The following is a 16990-nucleotide window of genomic DNA, read 5'->3' as shown; positions in this document are numbered from 1 at the left end:
CGAGGGGTAAAGTTCAAGGAGGTCTGTGTCTTCAGCCCCCACTCCTTTGAACTGTGTGTTAGCAAGCAAGTCCACACAGCTCAAAAGAAAAAAAAAAAAGAAGGGAGAGAGAAAAGAGAAGAGAACTTTTGGGCTCAGAACCAATTTGTTCTATGGTACATGCCCAGGACCTTTCGTACTCTGATCAGCTGAGGTCTTTTAAAGTCCTTTTCTTTATAGGCAGCAAACCAGTTCAAGCCAAGTTTCTTTGGGGGGCACCTCATGGAGAGGAAGTTGGCTTCCGAGTGCCAGCTCTCCCCTCCCTTTGTACCAGCCTGGAACTCTCATTGGCTTGCCGGGCAGTGCATCGCCCCCCTCCAAGACTCATTACCAGTGTGAAGGGAATATTTAACAAAATAGCCCTTCTCTCCCTCTTGCGCACAGGAGAGGCTGGGAGCTCTGGCCCATATAGGCAAGTACCGAAGGAAAGAGAAGGGGAGAAATTAACTTGGGGCTGCATCCCTCTTTGCACGCCCAAGGAGAAAATGCAGGTCCCTAGGGGGCCCTTCCACACATTACAATGACGCAAACCCAGGTTGGCCGGTTACCGTGTGCTCAAGCTGCAGCCCTTAAGGCTCCCCTTGACTAATGCACCTCTAAGTTCATCACAGCTAGTCCATCGCAGCTTAGAGACCAAGCTGAGGATACAAGCCTTTGAGAGTCAAAGTTCCCTTTTGTCAGATATGTGAGTGGTGATTCTCGAAAGCAGATCCCCTGAAAATCTTCCTGTTCTCTAAGGTGCTTCTGGACTCTGTTACGTACGTGGATCGAACAGGACTGAATGGGTGTTCCCGCCTGGCTCATTGGAGCCATAGCAGCTGAGCTTGGGGACTTGGGAACAATGGGCAGCAGGATCCAAATCCCTGCTGCCCAGCACCAATCACAGGCCCCCTGCCTGTTTGAATGACCCAATAGCGTGCTTGCGCCGGAACCCAGAGTTGTATATAGTTGGCCCAGTTCTGCAGTCTTCCAGTGCAGCCACCTACCATGCAGTACTCCAGGGGTGGCCAACGGTAACTCTCCAGATGTTTTTTGCCTACAACTCCCATAAGCCCCAGCCAGCTTGTTATCACTACAACCTTGGTTCATTGATGCATAGAACCCACTATATCAGGGGTGGCCAACGGTAGTTCTCCAGATATTTTTTGCCTACAACTCCCATGAGCCCCAGCCATTGGCCATGCTGGCTGGGGCTGATGGGAGTTGGAGGCAAAAAAACATCTGGAGAGCTACCCTCGGCCACCCCTGCACTATATTATAGACTCAAATCCAGTTTTTCCGCTGCAGGCCGGCATCTCCACCTCTAAGCTGTGGAGTCTTGTGAACAAAAATTCTACTTTGTGAGCTACTGGTGTTAAAGTTGTGAGCTACTGGCACAAATTAATTTGCCCTTGGGCCATTTTTCCTGAGCTAAGACCAAAAATGTGTGAGCCGAAGGCTAAAAAACCCCATGAGCTAGCTCACACTAACTCAGCTTTGAGGAAACACTGACAGCTATCCTCTAACTATTCATTCACACTTGAGCTGCACACTTTAAGTATCTCATAAGAACATAAGAGAAGCCATGTTGGATCAGGCCAACGGCCCATCAAGTCCAACCTTCTGTGTCACACAGTGGCAAAAAAATGTTATATACACTGTGGCTAATAGCCACTGATGGACCTGTGCTCCATATTTTTATCTAAACCCCTCTTGAAGGTGGCTATACTTGTGGCCGCCACCACCTCCTGTGGCAGTGAATTCCACATGTTAATCACCCTTTGGGTGAAGACGTACTTCCTTTTATCCGTTTTAACCTGTCTGCTCAGCAATTTCATCGAATGCCCACGAGTTCTTGTATTGTGAGAAAGGGAGAAAAGTACTTCTTTCTCTACTTTCTCCATTCCATGCATTATCTTGTAAACCTCTATCATGTCACCCCGCAGTCGACGTTTCTCCAAGCTAAAGAGTCCCAAGCGTTTCAACCTTTCTTCATAGGGAAAGTGCTCCAGCCCTTTAATCATTCTAGTTGCCCTTCTCTGCACCTTCTCTAATGCTATAATATCCTTTTTGAGGTGCGGCGACCAGAACTGCACACAGTACTCCAAATGAGACCGCACCATCAATTTATACAGGGGCATTATGATACTGGCTGATTTGTTTAAAGACACTGCGCACGAAGCAGTTCAGAACACGGGTGGCCAAACTGTGGCTCTTTCACACATATTGTGCAGCTCTCAAGAAGAAGAAGAAGATATTGGATTTATATCCCGCCCTCCACTCCGAAGAGTCTCAGAGCGGCTCACAATCTCCTTTACCTTCCTCCCCCACAATAGACACCCTATGAGGTAGATGAAGATACTGGATTTATATCCCGCCCTCCACTCCGAAGAGTCTCAGAGCGGCTCACAATCTCCTTTACCTTCCTCCCCCCACAACAGACACCCTGTGAGGTAGATGAAGATATTGGATTTCTATCCCGCCCTCCACTCCGAAGAGTCTCAGAGCGGCTCACAATCTCCTTTCCCTTCCTCCCCCACAACAGACACCTTGTGAGGTAGATGAAGATATTGGATTTATATCCTGCCCTCCACTCCGAAGAGTCTCAGAGCTGCTCACCATCTCCTTTACCTTCCTCCCGCACAACAGACACCCTGTGAGGTGGGTGGGGCTGGAGAGGGCTCTCACAGCAGCTGCCCTTTCAAGGACAACCTCTGCCAGAGCTATGGCTGACCCAAGGCCATTCCAGCAGGTGCAAGTGGATAAATCCAATATCATCATCATCTTCTTCTCCATCGGAGGGTCCGCAATCTGTCTCCTTTGCTCACCACCACTGGTGGTCTTTTCGCTTTTTTTCTTCGCTTTTTTTCTCCCCTTCCCTCACGCACCTTGCAGAGCAAAGGGGGGGGGAGAGTCAAGAGGTCTCGGTCTTGCTGAGAGAGGGGCACATAACAAAAGGGGTGGTGGGAGCAGAGTTGCTGTGACTACCCAAGCACAAAGGGGACTTAGCTTGTGGAACTCAAGCAGCTTACAGTGCTGAGAGCCCTGGGCTGCCAAAGTGTCCCCCTGCTGTGGGTCCCATCAAACATGAAATCCTGGCCACGGCCCTGTTTCCGATCCAAAAGACAGAATGGGTATTTTATTTCAAAATCCATCTCATGTAACACATCTCATGCTCTCTACTTTAGAATGCCCATTAATTCTAGAGTTGGGGCATGAACAGACCTCAACAGGATACGATGCCACAGGGCACAATACCATCCTCCAAGCACCCATTTTCTCCAGGAGAAACTGACCTTTTTGGAGGTTGGTTACAGGAAATCCTTCAAGACATGACTTGGAGACGTTTATGTATTCAGCATCACCCAAGTAGATGTTCATAAACCAAGAGTTAAAATTTTGGGCTGAAAGGACTCTGATTTCAACTGCTCAGTTCTTCAAAATACCATCTTGTTTGCCGTGTTTTTTGTAGCAGGAGTTCCTTTGCATATTAGGCCATACCCCATGATGCAGCCAATCCTCCTCAAGCTTACAGGGCTCTTAGTACAGTAAGCTTGAGGAGGATTGGCTACATCACAGGGTGTGGTCTAATAGGCAAAGGAGTTCCTGCTACAAAAAAAAAGCCCTGAGTGTTTCTGTTACCACAGGAATCTCCCAGCTTAAGACAGATGAGACAAGAATATAAAACTTCCGCAGATGTTCTCTTAGCATGACAAGGAAAGTGGAGCCGCCAGCTTTGGATTTTGAAATTCCTGGAGATCTGGGGGATGGAAACCTGGAGAATGGGGGCTGAGAAGGGGAGAGACCCCAGTAAGATATATTGCCAAGTCCACCTTCCAAAGCAGCCATTTTCTTCAGGGGAACTGATCTCTGTTATCTGGAGACCAGATGAAATTCCAAGATATCTCCAGTCACCGCCTGGACTCTGGCAACCCTACTGGTGGGTATTTATGTACTCAACAGAAGCCAAGACTTAAAGAGTTAAAGTGGGGTTCTGTTGGAGCAAGAATCTACATAAACCCAGTCTGACAGCTACAGTATGACAGCTGGTGATCTAGCTGCCAGGCTAGGTCACAGTGACCTGATCAGCAGACCGGCTTGAGCCGGCAGAAGCCAAGTGATGCAATCTGCTGAGTCAGCACGGCCAGGATTGGCTGCTTGGACTATATATGATCTGTGTGTGCATCACACAGGTCTCTCCCTGTGAGATGGTGGTTAGGCGAAGCACTTTGTCCGTGGAGGTGATATTGTATAGACTGCACAAGAGAGCACTTGTTGTGTATATATGTTAATACACCTTTTGGCACTAGTTGCACGTGTCTGCCTGATTTTCTTTCCTGAAGCCCTGTGTCGGGCAAGTCATCTCCCTCACTCTGCTACTCCCGCTCCGACAGGGTTATGGGCCCAGGGCGGTTCCGCTGCGCGGAGGAGAGAGTTGAGAGTTGAGCTGACTGTGAGTTTGGAAAGAGCCGGAGGCGAGGAACGCCGGTGAAGGACACAGAAGCACCACCGTTCTCTGTTTGAGAGCCAGAGGGACGTCGGCAGCCAGCTGTGAGGAGGAGTCGGCACGATGGCTCAGCAACAGCTTGGAGTAGCCGTTGAGAAGCTCACCTCAGCCAACTACGCGGTGTGGAGCCTGAGAATGCAACACTACCTCAAGCGTGAAGGGCAATGGCTGTTCGTGAGTAACCCCCCTGCTGACTTATCTCCTGCCGAGACTGTGTTATCGGATAAGGCACTGGCCAACATAGTGCTATCTATAGGAGATGACCAGCTGGTTTATGTGCGAGGGAAGGACACTCCCAAGGCTGCCTGGGACGCGTTGAGTGCGGTGCATGTTAGCACCACTGCTGGTTCCCTCATGGCCTTGACAAGGAGGATGTTCCGCACCGTTATGCCGGCTGGAGGGTGTGTGAAAGATCACATCAAACGGCTAACGGACTGTTTCGTTGAGCTGGAGGCAAGAGGCAAGACTGTAGCTCCAGACGACAGAGTGTACATTTTGCTGTCGTCGTTGCCACCTGAGTACACTCCCCTGATAACTTCTCTGGAGACGGTGGACGTAGCGACCCTGACCATGGAATACGTCTGTGCCCACCTGCTTGACTTCCAAGAGAGAATTGCGGCCGTGAGCTGTCCGGGGGTGTCGGCCAGGCAGCGTGCTGTTATCGGTGTGTCCGGGAAGACAGCCAAGAATGAGCCAGCTTTTGCTGCTGGCAGGCGTCCGAAGGTGGAGGAAGTGGAGCCGACTGCGTTTGCAGTCCGTCGCTGCTATGGATGCGGGTCGTCGCAGCACCTGCTCCGAGCTTGCCCTGAGAGGGAGAAGAGGCGGGGGGCGTGTGCGGCGAGAGCGGAGGACCGCCAGCCCGTGTGAGGAAGCAACCCGGCTGGTCACGTCTGCAGTAGAGAGCACAGGGTCTGCTTGGATTTTAGACTCCGGGGCAACGAGCCATCTCTGCTGCGAGAAGGAGTTGTTGAAAAACATTGACAGTCCTGAGCATAAGTATGTGAGATTGGCTGATGGGACCACTGCCAATTCTGTTTGCTCAGGCAATGTGGAATTTCCTGCACTGAAATGTATGTTGCAAAATGTGTTGTATGTACCCTCACTGCAGTCTAACCTGTTGAGTGTTAGCACACTGTTTGACCAGGGATACCAGGTGAGATTTGAGAAAACCTGCTGCAAAATCCTGGGAGGTGGGGGAAAGTTGCTTGTGACAGGAAAGAGGGAAGGTAAACTGTATGTGGTCCAGAGTGATTGTGCCCAGGTGGCTCAGGTGTCGAATGAGCCTGTGCACAATAATTGTATACATTTGCTCCATAGGAGACTCGGGCACTGCGGATTTAGGGCGTTAAAGAAAACCCTGGAGCTTGTGCCTAGTTTGAAAGTAAATCCTTGCAAATGTTACTTGGATTGCCAGGTCTGCAAGAAGACCAAAAGCAAGGCGTGTGCTGTTGCTAAAGAAAGCTCAAGGGAAAGCACACGAGCCCTGGAACTAGTCCATTTAGACGTTATTGGCCCATTGCCAAAGAGTCTGTCGGGGAGGAGATACTGCTTGGTGGCCACCGACGACCACACGAGGTACGCGTGGGTTTTCACCATGGTGCATAAGTCTGAGGTGTATAAGACATTCACCAAGTGGGTCAAAGCAGTGGAGAGACAATTAGGGGTTAATCTCCTGGCTGTACAAACCGACAGAGGGGGGGAATTCTTATCTAACCAGATGAAACGTTGGCTGGAGAACAAGGGCATCGCCCACCGTCTGACGAACCCGGCAACGCCCCGAGAAAATGGGCATGGGGCTGTATTGCAGAATGTGATGTATTGCATGTTAGAGGATGCACAACTGCCAATGACCTATTGGGCAGAAACCATACATGCAGCTGTTTTTTTGCAAAATAGGGTTTGGTGTAATACTGTGAAAAATGTGCCTTACAGGTTACTGTTGAACATGACCCCAGATTTGAGTTCTTTAAAAGTCTTTGGGTCACGGGCTCGGGTTGGCACCCACTCCACGAGTAGCGGGGAGGGGGATGTCCGGGCAGAGAGCCTAATTTTTCTGGGCTACAAGCCAAGGGCCAGGTGTTATCGTTTCTGCAATAGCAAAAGCAAGATAACACTTAGTAAGAGTGCCCAGTTCAATGAAGAAAGCAGCTGGCCAAGGTTGCACTCCTTGCAGAAACAATTTGTCCTGCTGCCAAGTAGCAATAACGATGTTGGAGCGCAGCCCAGAACTCCAGCCCAGGAGGTGGCACCCAGTGGGGCTGGAGAAGGTGAGCCGAATGCTGGCACAGAGCCTGACGAGCAGAGTCAGGAGGCAGAGCCTCAAATGCAGGAACTGGAGGTAAAGTGTGAGAGTCAGGAGGTTCAACACCCAATTACAGGGGCAGAGCAACCAGCCCAGGAGGTGGGAACAGAGCAACCCGAAGAAGACAAAGCTGGTCCAAGCACAGGGCCACGGGTGTCTGCCAGGTCCACCAAAGGCCAACGTCCCGCTAGGTACAAGTGTCCCTATGTCACTCTGACTGTCAATCCAGACCCACCCGGATTTGAGGAAATGTTAAAAGAAAAGGCTAAGAAATGGAAAGCCTGGGTGGCAGAGTGCGAGGCAAGGGAGAAGGAGGCTGAAGCCAAGCGTCTGAAAGAGCTGGCTGAACAGGAACACGATGATGTGTTTTACAATCATGATGAGTTCCTGAACGAATTCCGGAAAGGGTTCCGAGCTACGTAAATATGAACTGTAATGTTGCTGGTGGACATGTATGTAAACTGTGTAAAGTGTTTTGGTGCACTGGGTTTAAATAGATTAGGAGGTGTGTTGGAGCAAGAATCTACATAAACCCAGTCTGACAGCTACAGTATGACAGCTGGTGATCTAGCTGCCAGGCTAGGTCACAGTGACCTGATCAGCAGACCGGCTTGAGCCGGCAGAAGCCAAGTGATGCAATCTGCTGAGTCAGCACGGCCAGGATTGGCTGCTTGGACTATATATGATCTGTGTGTGCATCACACAGGTCTCTCCCTGTGAGATGGTGGTTAGGCGAAGCACTTTGTCCGTGGAGGTGATATTGTATAGACTGCACAAGAGAGCACTTGTTGTGTATATATGTTAATACACCTTTTGGCACCAGTTGCACGTGTCTGCCTGATTTTCTTTCCTGAAGCCCTGTGTCGGGCAAGTCATCTCCCTCACTCTGCTACTCCCGCTCCGACAGGTTCACCAACCAAGAGTGAAAACACTGGACTAAAAGAATTCTGACTTCAAATGTTCTTTTTTTTCCCAACAAAATACCTTTTTCTTAGCAGTGAGTTCCTGTTACCACAGGAATTTCCCAGCTTAAGGCAGATGAGACAAGAATATAAAATGTGGTTTAAAAAAAAAAGAAAAGAAAATCAAGGTCAAGATTTGTTCTACTTTGGGGAAAGGGGAGGTAGGAATATTAACCAACCTTTCAGGAAAGGAAGCAAACAATTAACATATAAATGAAAGTGGCAGCAATTTATCTTACAGAAACAACCAAAAGAATGGCACTGGCTACCTATATGCTCAGAAGCAGAACGAACAGTGCATTTTTCCCTCCAAAGGAACACCTAACGCCAGGGCTTTTTTTTGTAGTAGGAACTCCTTTGCATATTAGGCCACGCCTCCCTGATGCAGTCACTCCTCCAAGAGCTTACAGGGCTCTTAGCACAGGGTCTACGGTAAACTCCAGAAGGATTGGCTACATCAGAGGTTTAGCCTAATATGAAAAGGAGTTCCTGCTACAAAAAAGCCCTGCCTAACACTATTTTTAAAAAAAAAAAAAATAAGAAAGGGTCAAAGGGCCAACAAAAGCTTCACTCATTGATCCATCCTCATAAATACCCAGATGGAGGCAAAAGGCCCTTCCCACCATGGCAACGGCAACTATCCCATCCCCACACAAAAGTCGATGTGGTGTAGGGGTTAAAGCATCAGACCAGATTCGAATCCTCACATTGTTTACTAGGGTGACCTTGGGCCACTCACATGCTCTTTAGCCTAACCTAACTGGACTGTTGGGAGGGGAAAATGGATGAGGAGAGAATGACGTAAACAGCTTCCCATCCCCAAAGCAGGAGAGGAGAAATGATTGAATTCAATATAAATAAATAAAATGAACTCCCTTCCCTTTCTCTGTATCTTGGCTCATGCACAAGACTGAACGACCAACATAGAGAACCTACCAACTGATTCTCTGGATTTAAACCCCCGTATATATATTTTTTAATTTCAGATTTTTCTGTAAACCTAGGAAGTTGCCCAAGTTTGCAGGAAAATCTGTTAAGCATTGATGTGGTCCTAACCCGCAGATTTAGGTATCTACAAATGGGAGTCACATGTCACTATTAGATATAAAGTTGACTGTTCGGACTATACCACTGTGTATAGTACACAGCGCTTTTGGTGTAGAAAAAGCCCAGCAGGAACTCATCTGCATATTAAGCCACATACCCCTGATGTCACCATTGTTTCACATAGGACTTTTTTGTTAAAAAAAAAAAAGCCCAGCAGGAACTCATTTGCATATTAGGCCACATCTCCCAGCACTAAGCCAGCTGGGACTGCGTTCCTGTGCATTTCTGCTTTAAAAAAAAAACATGATAATATGTATTATCTATCTGGACGGTACCACTGTGTATAGTATGCATTATGTTTTCTGTATGTATTATCCATCTGGACTATACCACTGTATATAGTATACATTATGTTTTCTGCATGTATTATCCATCTGGACTATACTACTGTGTATAGTATGCATTAGAGCCCCGTGGCACAGAGTGGTAAAGCTGAAATACTGCAGTCGGGTCATGCAGCTCATGACCTGAGTTCGATCCCAGCGGAAGCTGGTTCAGGTAGCCGGCTCCAGGTTGACTCAGTCTTCCATCCTTCCAAGGTCGGTAAAATGAGTACCCAGATTACTGGGGGGAAAGTGTAGATGACTAGGGAAGGCAATGGTAAACCACCTTGTAAAAAGTCTGCCGTGAAAACGTTATGAAAGCAACGTCACCCTAGAGTCAAAAACGACTGGTGCTTGCACAGGGGACTGCCTTTACCTTTACAGTATACATTATGTTTTCTGTATGTATTATCCATCTGGACTATACCACTGTGCATAGTATGCATTATGTTTTCTGTATGTATTATCCAGCTCTCACTGTATTGTCTTCTGTTTGTGTGATATCATCTTCCACACTGTTTAGCATACATCTAATATTTTATGCTCCTTTCTGATTTCTCTAATCATGTTACACTGCTTATTAGATGCCCTGCGTTTCTGTGAGAAAGGTAGACTGTACAGAAACTCCATTGGTCAATCAAATTAAACTGCCAGCAAAGACAGATTGAGAGTGGGAGGGTGTTGAAATCTTTTAACCTCTGAATCTTTTTCTCACACTAGCTGTTCCCACTCCCACCCTTGGTCCACCTTTTCAATCCCTCCTTTCTGCTGTATGCTTTAATTGCTGTTTTTTCGTATGTGTATTTCCAGCTTTGGTTTTAATTCCTTTAATGAGAGCTTTTGTGTAGTTTTAATGGTTCTGAAGACGTAATTTTTTTTATTATGCAGGCTTTTAATGTGTTAGACACCTTGGTGGCCCTGAGGAAGGCAGAAAGGCAGGGCATACATTTTGTCAATAAATAAATTTATAATAGAAATCTATGACCAGATGCCTAACAAAAACAGCTATTGGGGAGGACGTCCCACCCCACCTCCGTAGGGAGTTCAGTCCACAAAGTGGGAGCCGTTATAGAGAAAGAACAGGCTCTCATGACCACTTTGGAAGGCAACAACTAGAAGGTTGCACCCAGAAGACCATAGTTGGCAAGGAAGGACACATAGATGATGATGATATTGGATTTGTATCCCGCCCTCCACTCCGAAGAGTCTTAGAGCGGCTCACAATCTCCTTTACCTTCCCCCCCACCCCACAACGGACACCCTGTGAGGTAGATGAAGATATTGGATTTATATTCCACCCTCCACTCCGAAGAGTCTCAGAGCAGCTCACAATCTCCTTTACCTTCCTCCCCCACAACAGACACCCTGTGAGGTAGATGAAGATATTGGATTTGTATCCCGCCCTCCACTCCGAAGAGTCTCAGAGCGGCTCACAATCTCCTTTCCCTTCCTCCCCCACAACAGACACCCTGTGAGGTAGATGAAGATATTGGATTTACATCCCGCCCTCCACTCCGAAGAGTCTCAGAGCGGCTCCCAATCTCCTTTCCCTTCCTCCCCCACAACAGACACTCTGTGAGGTAGATGAAGATATTGGATTTATATCCCGCCCTCCACTCCGAAGAGTCTCAGAGCGGCTCACAATCTCCTTTATCTTCCTCCCCCACAACAGACACCCTGTGAGGTAGATGAAGATATTGGATTTATATCCCGCCCTCCACTCCGAAGAGTCTCAGAGCGGCTCACAATCTCCTTTCCCTTCCTCCCCCACAACAGACACCCTGTGAGGTAGATGAAGATATTGGATTTATATCCCGCCCTCCACTCCGAAGAGTCTCAGAGCGGCTCCCAATCTCCTTTCCCTTCCTCCCCCACAACAGACACTCTGTGAGGTAGATGAAGATATTGGATTTATATCCCGCCCTCCACTCCGAAGAGTCTCAGAGCGGCTCACAATCTCCTTTATCTTCCTCCCCTACAACAGACACCCTGTGAGGTGGGTGGGGCTGAGAGAGCTCACCCAGCAGCTGCCCTTTCAAGGACAACCTCAGCCAGAGCTATGGCTGACCCAAGGCCATGCTAGCAGGTGCAAGTGGAGGAGTGGGGAATCAAACCCGGTTCTCCCAGATAAGAGTCCGCACACTTAACCACTACACCAAACTGGCTCTACACCAAACATAGGGGAAGAGGTGGCCCTTTAGACAGGTATTGGTATACAAAATGAGGCTTGTACTACTTTTGAAGAGACAAAACGAAACAAAGTTTGAGTCCAGTGGCACCTTTAAGACCAACAAAGTGCTATTCAAGGTATGAGCTTCCGTGTGCACACTCATACCTCAAATAAAACTTTGATGGTCTTAAAGGTCCCACTGGACTCAAACTTTGTCCTGCTGCTTCAACCCAACACAGCTACCTACTCGGATCTATCAAAATGAAAACAAGACACTCTAGAAGTTCCAGAAGGAGCTGGAGACACCACGGTCTTTCCAAAACTCACAGGAACATACACACAAAAATCCCCTTCACGGTGGCGGGGCGTCTCCCTGAAAGGCCTTTTCAGTTCTCAATCAGTTCCAGAACAGCACTAGAATGGCATTCCAGCTTATTGGTCCTCTCATCAAGGTCGTAATGCATTGTCTGGTTTTATCTCTGGTGGAGGCGCTGTCCAAGGTGCTGACTCTACCACTGACTGACTGACTGCCTTCTGCAGTCTATCATCCCCGACTGGCCTCCACCACCTCCAGGCATTGATTATGCTGGGGTGTTGGACCAGAGCAGAAGACTTCCCTACTGAGAGACGTAACATTCCATTCATGGAGAGATGTCACTGGTAATCTGTGCCAATATAGATCTTGCTTGAGTGTACTTTATGAAACTTTCCAATGACTCGGCACACATTCCAACTGCTTCCTCGTGCCAGGGGTGAATCAGAGGCCGAAAGAAAAACAAGACTCACTGATCAAATAAAGGGCTTTCACAGTTCACCTCCTTTTTCATTGTTCAAGTCAAACACCACGGAAGTAACCCATCTCCCATATATAAACAGTTGTGTTTTTTTTCATTTTCTGGCTCTGAAGGACCCAAAATAAGAAAAGCAAGGAAGGTGTGACCGAAACAACTCACAATTTCCGGCCAGCGACAGCTGCTTCAGCAAAACAATTCCCTCTTGTTTCTACCCTACTTTTCTGATTAATTAAAATCGCAAAAGTGGCTGACGGTACTGCAATACAGCCCAATCACGCAATAAGACCATCTGTGAAAATGAAGATTTTTAACAACTAAGGGGGAAGGTCTTCACAGGTTTTTATGGGCAGTGTGACCAGGTTCCTTGTAAGGCCACTACCCATGCTGCCACAAGGTGTCAGTGCCGATAGGTTTAGTAAGGTAGGGAGAGGTCGTCAAACCATTCAGGTCCTACCAAAAATACTCACGGGAGTCGAAGACATCATGAACACATAATCACATGGTCGCATGGATGATGATGAAGATGATGATGATACTGGATTTACACCTTGCCCTACACTCTGAATCTCAGAGAAGCTCACAATACCTTTTACCTTCCTCCCCCACAAAAGACACCCTATGAGATAGGTGGGGGCTGGGAGAACTGTCCCAGAAGCTGCCCTTTCAAGGACAGCTCTGTGAGAGCTATGGCTGACCCAAGACCATTCCAGCAGCTGCAAGTGGAGAAGTGGGGAATCAAACTCGGTTCTCCTAGTAAAGAGTCCGCACACTTAACCACCACATCAAACTGGCTCTCTTAACTGTCCCTCTGACACATGAAGCTGCCTTACAGCGAATCAGACCATCGGTCCATCAAGGTCAGTATTGTTTACTCAGACTGGCAGAGGCTCTCCAGGATCTCTGGTGAAGGAAGGTCCTTCACATCATCTACTATCTGACCCTTCCAACTAGAGATGCCAGAGATTGAACCTGGAACCTTCTGCATGCCTATTGTTCTATCAAAGCCAGTATTGTCTACACAGTCTGGTTTGTCCTTCAAGGTCTCAGGCGGAAGTTTTTCACAGCACCTACTGCTTGTCCTTTCAAATGGAGATGCCGGGAATTGAACCTGGACCTTCTGCACACCAAGCATTGCCTCTGAGCCATGACCCCTCCCCACTTGTGAGTTCTTTATTTCCGCATGATGGGATGCCATGCCTTAGAAGAAGAAGATATTGGATTTATAACCCGCCCTCCACTCTGAAGAGTCTCAGAGCGGCTCACAATCTCCTTTACCTTCCTCCTCCACAACAGACACCCTGTGAGGTAGATGAAAATATTGGATTCATATCCCGCCCTCCACTCCAAAGAGTCTCAGAGCGGCTCACAATCTCCTTTCCCTTCCTCCCCCGCAACAGACACCCTGTGAGGTAGATGAAGATATTGGATTTATGTCCCGCCCTCCACTCCGAAGAGTCTCAGAGCAGCTCACAATCTCCTTTACCTTCCTCCCCACAACAGACACCCTGTGAGGTAGACGAAGATATTGGATTTATATCCCGCCCTCCACTCTGAAGAGTCTCAGAGCGGCTCACTATCTCCTTTACCTTCCTCCCCCACAACAGACACCCTGTGAGGTGGGTGGGGCTGGAGAGGGCTCTCACAGCAGCTGCCCTTTCAAGGACAACCTCTGCCAGAGCTATGGCTGACCCAAGGCCACGCTAGCAGGCGCAAGTGAAGGAGTGGGGGATCAAACCTGATTCTCCCAGATAAGAGTCCGCGCACTTAACCACTACACCAAACTGTCTCTCCTTAGATAGTCTTTTGTTTGCATTGTTTTCTAATTTTGAAATCCCAAACTACTCCACTGATTACTGGATGTCTTATGCTGTCTGACTGATTTGTTATTTTGTAAACCGCCTTAAGTCTCAATGAGGAAGACAGGCTACAGATGAAATAAATAATCCCAGGTTTGGTTTCTGAAGAGATAATGGTATAAGGTCTGAAGGCACCATGATTTAGAACTATGCTAAAGCTGAGCAGATAAGGGATCTGACCCAGTGACTTGAAAGGAGACTGAAAAAAGCTACCAGTAGTTCTTGTACAGGAAGAAAGGCCAGACAGAAAGGCAACAGATAGATGGTACAGTCCTTTCTGAACCAGAAGCTATTTCTCCTTGGTTGCTTTAATGTTTTGGCTGAGAAGGCAACACAGTCTTTTCTGGACTAGAAGCTATTTCTCCTTGGTTGCTTTAATGTTCTAGCTGAGAAGGCAACAGATACTTGCTACATTCCTTTCTGAACCAGAAGCTATTTCTCCTTGACTGTTTTAATGTTCTGGCTAAGAAGGCAACATATATAAGGTACAGTCCTTTCTGGACTAGAAGCTATTTCTCCTTGGTTGCTTTAATGTTCTAGCTGAGAAGGCAACAGATACATGCTACAGTCCTTTCTGGACCAGAAGCTATTTCTCCTGGACTGTTTTAATGTTCTGGCTGAGAAGACAATAGATATATGGTACAGTCCTTTCTGGACTAGAAACTATCTCTCCTTGATTGTTATAATGTTCTGGCTGAGAAGCGCTTCAGATACTGTCTTGGCTCTCTCTCTTCTCTCACACATTCTTTCGACTTTCAAATGCATTTTAAACCCGGCACACCAAAGTCCAAAATCCAAATAAGGAATTTGCTGGGTCACAAGGTCTGCCACAGCTCAAACCTTGCCGCATGCGCCTTTCTGGAGCCTCTGCAGGTTAATAGGCTGTTTATGGGTTTGTTTACAGGCTCTCTGTAGCAAGAATATATTTTCATGTCAGCTGAAGGAAGGAACAGTGCGTGCTAAGCACACATTGCACAGCCCAAATCCCAGCTAGAAACCAGCGCCCAATTAACTTGCAGTAATGAACTCTGAACCTCTCCATCGTACCGCTTGACCTGCGTGCCACAGACACAAACGCACACCCACCCTGGCCAAAACTATCCAGCCCCAGAGCATGCATCCCACACAAGCCAATGGAGAAAGAGGAAGACGAAGACTGCAGATTTATACCCCACCCTTCTCTCTGAATCAGAGACTCAGAGTGGCTCACAATCTCCTATATCTTCTCCCCCAACAACAGACACCCTGTGAGGTGGGTGGGGCTGAGAGGGCTCTCACAGCAGCTGCCCTTTCAAGGACAACCTCTGCCAGAGCTGTGACTGACCCAAGGCCATTTCAGCAGCTGCAAGTGGAGGAGTGGGGAATCAAACCCGGTTCTCCCAGATAAGAGTCCACACACTTAACCGCTACACCAAACTGGCTCTGGAAAGTAAGGACCATTCAAACAGAGGGTTGCTAGTTTTGCAAGACTTTTCGTTACTTCCTCAACTCAAGGGCTGACCAACAAACGAATTTGTGACAAATGTGTCTTTTTCTGCACAGCGCAAGTAAAAATGAGCCTGTGATTTTGGATTACAATGTATGAATAGACAGTGGCCAGTCATCTCATGCCGATGAATCTTTTCAAAGCAATTCAGAAACTATCATGGAAGATCTTCCTTTGTAGGCCACAAGAGAAGTAGAGGAGGCAGAAGGAGTTTCTCTACCCAGTGGGAAATGGAAGTTTAAGTGTTACAAACACTTTTGTACAAGCACTTTGTACAAGCACTCGTCTTTCAAGTATAGAGCTTGGACTTTAAGAGAATTCATTTGAACACTCAATATTTAATAGCTGTGGCACTTTATACGATTATGAATTGTGCGGCTTTTGACTAGCAATATGAATTGCTGTGAGATGTGATTAGACTCAAGCTTCTAATTGATTCGACTCAAGCTCAACAGTGTAAAAATATTGGTAAAAGAGTGGTAGTCTTGTTTAATCATGGGATTGTGTTATATGCTTTTCTCCTGTCCGTGATTCTCCTTTGTCGCTTAGCCCACCTAGAGGTTAGCAATTCCAGGCAGAGAGCCTGCAATCTCCGAGGCAGGGGTCCCTAACCTCTGGGCCATGGATCGGTACCGGTTAGCAACCGGACCATGAGTGGCCTGTTAGCAACCGGGCCATGAGTTGTACAATTATTTAATTGCATATTACAATGTAGTAATAATAATAATAAGACAACAACATTGGCTTTATATCCTGTCCTCCACTCCGAATTTCAGAGTCTCGGAGCGACTCACAATCTCCTTTCCCTTCCTCCCCTACAACCGACACCCTGTGAGGTGGGTGGGGTTCAGAGAGCTCTCCCAGAAGCTGCCCTTTCAAGGACAACTCTGTGAGAGCTATGGCTGACCCAAGGCCATTCCATCAGCTGCAAGTGGAGGAGTGGGGAATCAAACCTGGTTCTCCCAGGAAAGAGACCGCGCAATTCACCACCACACCAAACTAATAGAAATATAGTGCACAATTGTCTCATCCTGAAACCATCTCCCATCCACACACACACCCCCGCCCTGCCCCAGTTCGTGGAAAAATTGTCTTCCACAAAACCAGTCCCTGGTGCCAAAAAGGTTGGGGACCACTGCTTCAAAGTGTTTCAGCCAATTCCAGCAGAATCTATCTGCCTCTCTGTATGTCTTCTCCAGACACTCAGATGTGGGTTATTTTCACTCAAACAAACACTTGTCCCCTTCCTTTGGCTGGCAGGAAAGGTTCTCTCTCCCCAGCCCTTATAGGCAATTGGCCAGGACCACTTCCTGCCCCTGAAGGCCTATTAAGGAGATATCTACAAATATTAAACCCTATTATCATTCCTTTTTGTCATGTATTGATGATATTGGATTTATATCCCACCCTATACTCTGAATCTCAGAGTCTCAGAGCGGTCACAATCACCTTTAACTTCTCTCCC

The 16990-nt window shown here is 47.6% G+C and overlaps 1 protein-coding gene across 1 annotated transcript in view; it reads right to left on the bottom strand.

Annotated features, from left to right (window-relative positions):
• Positions 1–16990, bottom strand: part of SLC4A4 (solute carrier family 4 member 4) — a 287851-nt gene that overhangs the window by 156405 nt on the left and 114456 nt on the right. The window lies entirely within an intron of this gene.

This window comes from Heteronotia binoei, chromosome 9, assembly GCF_032191835.1.
Source record: "Heteronotia binoei isolate CCM8104 ecotype False Entrance Well chromosome 9, APGP_CSIRO_Hbin_v1, whole genome shotgun sequence".
Classification (NCBI taxonomy): Eukaryota; Metazoa; Chordata; class Lepidosauria; order Squamata; family Gekkonidae; genus Heteronotia; species Heteronotia binoei.
Note: the sequence above shows the minus strand (reverse complement) of the source record. Positions and strands in the feature narration are given on the sequence as shown.